The sequence below is a fragment of the Durio zibethinus genome, unplaced genomic scaffold (assembly GCF_047325235.1).
Source record: "Durio zibethinus cultivar Kanyao isolate XHJ-2024 unplaced genomic scaffold, ASM4732523v1 HiC_scaffold_188, whole genome shotgun sequence".
Classification (NCBI taxonomy): Eukaryota; Viridiplantae; Streptophyta; class Magnoliopsida; order Malvales; family Malvaceae; genus Durio; species Durio zibethinus.
Window position 1 is genome coordinate 10,001 of NW_028322811.1, and position 5,000 is coordinate 15,000.

The 5,000-nt window shown below is 32.0% G+C and overlaps 3 non-coding genes across 3 annotated transcripts; 2 read left to right on the plus strand and 1 right to left on the minus strand.

The window, feature by feature from the left end:
• Positions 1-211: 211 nt before the first annotated feature.
• On the plus strand, positions 212-295 carry TRNAY-GUA (transfer RNA tyrosine (anticodon GUA)). Its single transcript has one exon. It is a non-coding gene; the product is annotated as a tRNA-Tyr (tRNA).
• A 491-nt stretch (positions 296-786) lies between these two features.
• On the plus strand, positions 787-860 carry TRNAD-GUC (transfer RNA aspartic acid (anticodon GUC)). The gene has a single exon. It is a non-coding gene; the product is annotated as a tRNA-Asp (tRNA).
• Positions 861-3,223: 2,363 nt separating this feature from the next.
• TRNAC-GCA (transfer RNA cysteine (anticodon GCA)) lies at positions 3,224-3,295 on the minus strand. The gene has a single exon. It is a non-coding gene; the product is annotated as a tRNA-Cys (tRNA).
• Positions 3,296-5,000: the final 1,705 nt, after the last annotated feature.

Genomic DNA, 5,000 nt, shown 5'->3' on the forward strand with positions numbered 1-5,000 from the left:
TCATATCATTCCATTATATTGACAATTTCAAAAAACTGTTCATACTATGAGCATAGTATGATGTCGGTCAGGCAAATATGCCCCCATCGTCTAGCGGTTCAGGACATCTCTCTTTCAAGGAGGCAGCGGGGATTCGACTTCCCCTGGGGGTAGGGTACTACGAAAGGAAGTTGATCATGGATTATCAATAAACCTATAATTGATTCTTCCTGGGTCGATGCCCGAGCGGTTAATGGGGACGGACTGTAAATTCGTTGGCAATATGTCTACGCTGGTTCAAATCCAGCTCGGCCCAATAATTCGCTGATCCGCCATAACATAAAATGCCCATTTTTTTGTATTTTGTTTTCCAGAAAAGCCAAACAAAAAAATTAGGGAAGAATAAAAAAAGTCCAATTTTCTGATATATCCATCCCTACCGCTATTTGTTTTTTATTTGTTCTATTTATTTGTTCCCATAAATTCTGACCTTGATAATGATCTAGATTCATATCAGGATCATTAAGTATAAAGTTTAATGAAAAGAAAGAGTAAAGTAAAGAAAAAAGACTCTTTTTTTTTTTTCATTTTAAAATTGATTATCGATCGATTTGGCAATAACGAAAGGATTACTAGTAACTAGTAATCCGCGTTGCTCTCACTAAAGCGCATACCCGTATGGATATCAATATATCACTCGCGCCTTTGTTTGTTACAACACGGCGATTCGAATCTAAAATTTAAATAGAAAATGGCTTGAATGAAATCATAAGAATATCTATGCTGTACACTTTTCTTTATTGCCCTGGGATTGTAGTTCAATTGGTCAGAGCACCGCCCTGTCAAGGCGGAAGCTGCGGGTTCGAGCCCCGTCAGTCCCGACGGATACAATAAAAAAAAAATACATCAATTGATCCCTCCATTTTCTGTGAAAGGGAATACAAATGAAAGAATTTCATTCCCAAGGATAGCCTTTTTTATTTATTTTTTCCTTTCCATTTTTTGTTGGGGTTTATTTGTAAACTATTTGTAAACGGTGAAAGTGGAAAAGCAGTCAGATGATACATCATCAGATGATTGTACAAGGAAGGCGGTAGATTATCGAAAAGAAAGAGTGGAAAAGAATATATAGAAATAAAGGAAAGGAATTCTTTTGATTGGGCCAGGAATCCAATTTTGTATTCGGTGTGGATAAAAGAGCTTCCTATGTTATACTATTCAATTCTCGACGGTGAATCGATTTGATAGCTTAGATATTGTTATTCATGATATTGATCCGATTCGATGTCATTGAAATGTAAGTCATCGCATTGAATTTACAAGCGACAAATTTATCATCTCTATGGGATTAAATCCCGAGTTATTGCGAAGTAAAAAAAACAATGAAATTATGGAAGTAAATATTCTCGCATTTATTGCTACAGCGCTGTTCATTCTAGTTCCTACCGCCTTTTTACTTATAATATACGTAAAAACTGTCAGTCAAAGTGATTAATTTGAATGAAACTTGACTTTTTATCAAGGATTTAAGAAAAAAAGGATTCCAATTTCACGTCTTAAATAAATTAAATAAAATGAATGGACTAGAATCAGCAGTATCCTATCAAACTCGATAGTATGGTAGAAAAAAAATATGAATCTTTCTACCATACTATCCATATCTATTATTGTAATGTATAAAGATACAAGCTTAATATAGATGAATCTACAATATGTATCTTCATACATGTCGATATCAATTAAATATATGTAATGAAATATATGTAATGTACATAGTATCTCAATTTTATTTCTTCGCTTGATCTATTTTATTTGTGTTGATTTCAATCAATCTGAAATAATTGAAAGGCAAGTCTTACGATTTTCTAATTCTTTCATTTCATGGAACCGATTTTTAATTTAACTTCTTTTCTTTGATCCATGATATGAAATGAGTCAATAAAGCATGGCATAAATAAAATTCCTAAAATAATAAATAAAACAGGGGGTAAGTGTGCAATATGTGACTACACTAAGGCAAGATCTTATTAAATAAAAGAACTACTTTTTTTCTCTTTGAACAGTAACAGTAAAGAGGGAAGGAAATAAAAACAAACAAATACAGAAAAAAAAAAGGGGGGGGGGTTCCTTGTCCCTCATTGTCCATATATAACTCTGGTAAGAGCTGGTTCATCAAAATAGAAAATTTAGGAAGAATTCTTTTTTTTTTTTAATAAATTGCCTATCATCCGTATCCCTTTTACTTTCGAAATACGAACATGGGAATTATTGAAATGTTTGTTTGATTTTGATTGAAAGGGTATTATTCATAGAATACATTACTCCACTAGAATCCAAGAATTTCGAAATGAAGACTAATAAAATAGTTAAAAAGGCTTTGCAAAACGATCTAGAAAACAATTGATACGGTTTGATTCCTCAACCCAATTAGAAGTACCCCTAGAGTCCACTTCTTCCCCATACTACGAGTGAAAGGGAAAATGTAAAGACTACCATTAAAGCAGCCCAAGCAAGACTTACTATATCCATGTGTATTATGTCCCCTAATTTCTATGAATATGAAACAAATAGGAAGGAATTTTTCCATTATTGTTCACTAATAATAGTGGAATTACCGGTGCAGAGTCAAAAGGAAAAGGGAATTCTGACACACCACCGTTGATGAAACACTTCAATAAATCCGCTTATAACAAGTTCTTATATGATTTCTAGTAAAATCGAGAACCATTAAGCACAAGCAAAATACGCAGTAACACTTTTGGAAGTATCAAAAGAATGTTACTCACATGTAGCAATAATAAGACTTCTTCTTTCTTTTGGTGTCCCTTATTAAGTAAAAGCCAATTATCCATCCAATCTAATATTGATTGGATGCCTGAACACTCAGAGACTTTCATCAGTCTGTATACAAAGTATCTTCCAACCCTTCTACAACCATTCATTAGTTAATTAAACACTCCCGTTATCCAATCTAATTCAAGACTCCGATAGTAGCCCCTCTATTAGTAGGGGAGGGGCTACCATATCAAGATTTACTCATTCCCTTCCACTACTCTAGTTTTTCCTTGAATCCTAGACGTAAGGATTTACAACACTTTAGAAAACAAAACCTCCGGAAGTTTATAATCAAGTTTATAATCAAGAAAGTATCAAGAGTCCTTTTCTTACACTTGTTTTTGCCGGAGAAAATTGGTCGAGTTATATCAGCAAAACAGAATATAGGATTTCGCGTTTTTTGTTGATCAGGCGACACCCGGATTTGAACTGGGGAATAAGGGATTTGCAGTCCCCCGCCTTACCGCTCGGCCATGTCGCCAAAAGGCTACAAACAAAAAAATGAGAGTATCCCCTTTTTATTTTTAGATTGGATCCATACCTTCAATTGGTTATAGTATCTCAAGACACACAATATCTAAAAACAAAAACTTTCCCTTTCTTTTTTCTTTTCTATTGAAAAAGAAAATGTGGATTCTCAGTTACAAAAGTAAAAATGCAGGACAAAAAAATTGGAACCATTAACTATTAACTATTGACGGCAAATTTATGGACGATTCTTCTTCACTTGTCTTTCTCTAATGGTATAAGAAAATAAAAATGGATACATAACTAATTAGTATTGATTTTTTTTTTCAATTTTTCAATTCAATAAAAAAACTTTCTTAATTTCAATTATAAATTATATAATTATAAATTATATTATAATAATATAACAGCAATTATGAGTCTATGTAAACCCCCGAACATAAGTTGTTACACAGCTCTAGTTATCTAATGAGGTATTTTATCTATCTAGATATGATGTCCATAGTGGAATCAGCAAGAAATTATCGTGTTTCAATTTTTCATTGAATAGATTAAAATTAAAGAAAAAATAGAATTTTTGATAGAGCACGCCATGTGTTGTCTCCACTAGAGAGCTATAATGGAATAAAAAGAAAAGAGGAAAGACATATATAAATAGAAATGCTATATCTGCATATGTTTAATAAATACAAGCCCTCTTTTCGTACGCACTTCAATCATATTCTAAATATTCTACTAAAAAATAAAAAACTAAAAAATGGGTAAAAACATCTCTCTTCTCTGCGAATCATTTTTTGAACAGAACAATGGAATCTATGAAAAAATTAAGTGCTAGAAAAATCAACTCTCTCCCGATATATATTTTATGATTATTTTGTCTTTATCTCAACGAACAGATCAAATCAGGAATTCATTTCATTTTTCTGGTATTCAATCGGATTGGAATATGGAATATCATAATAATGGTAGAAATTGAATTATTATTTTTTTTTTTGATATTCTATACAAAACTCCATAAGGCTAAATGGCATTTATCAATTCTTTTATGTAGCTGTTTGTTATAAATATAAATTAAAATTTGAGTATAATTTTTCTTCTTCCGTTCATACGCATTTCATACATTCCATATATATTATATGGTATATGGAGTTAGATAAAATTTCATGTGATTCAGTAAACAGAATAGAAATTCAATTCCATCATTATTAGATCGATTCATATGATTCGATGAAGAATGAGAAAAGAATGGGATTTTTTTGATAAATGGGAAATTCAAAATGCTCGGGAATGAAAATGGGGAAATGTATACAATACCTGGGTTGAATCAGATACAATTTGAAGGATTTTGTGGGTTCATGGATCGGGGCTTAACAGAAGAACTTGATAAGTTTCCAAAAATTGAAGATACAGATCAAGAAATTGAATTTCAATTATTTGTGGAAACATATCAATTGGTGGAACCGTTGATAAAAGAAAGGGATGCTGTATATGAATCACTCACATATTCTTCTAAATTATATGTATCCGCAGGATTAATTTTGAAAACCAGTAAGGATATGCAAGAACAAACAATTTTTATTGGAAACATTCCTTTAATGAACTCCCTCGGAACTTCTATAGTAAATGGAATATACAGAATTGTGATCAATCAAATATTGCAAAGCCCCGGTATCTATTATCGATCAGAATTGGATCCTAACGGAATTTCGGTCTATACT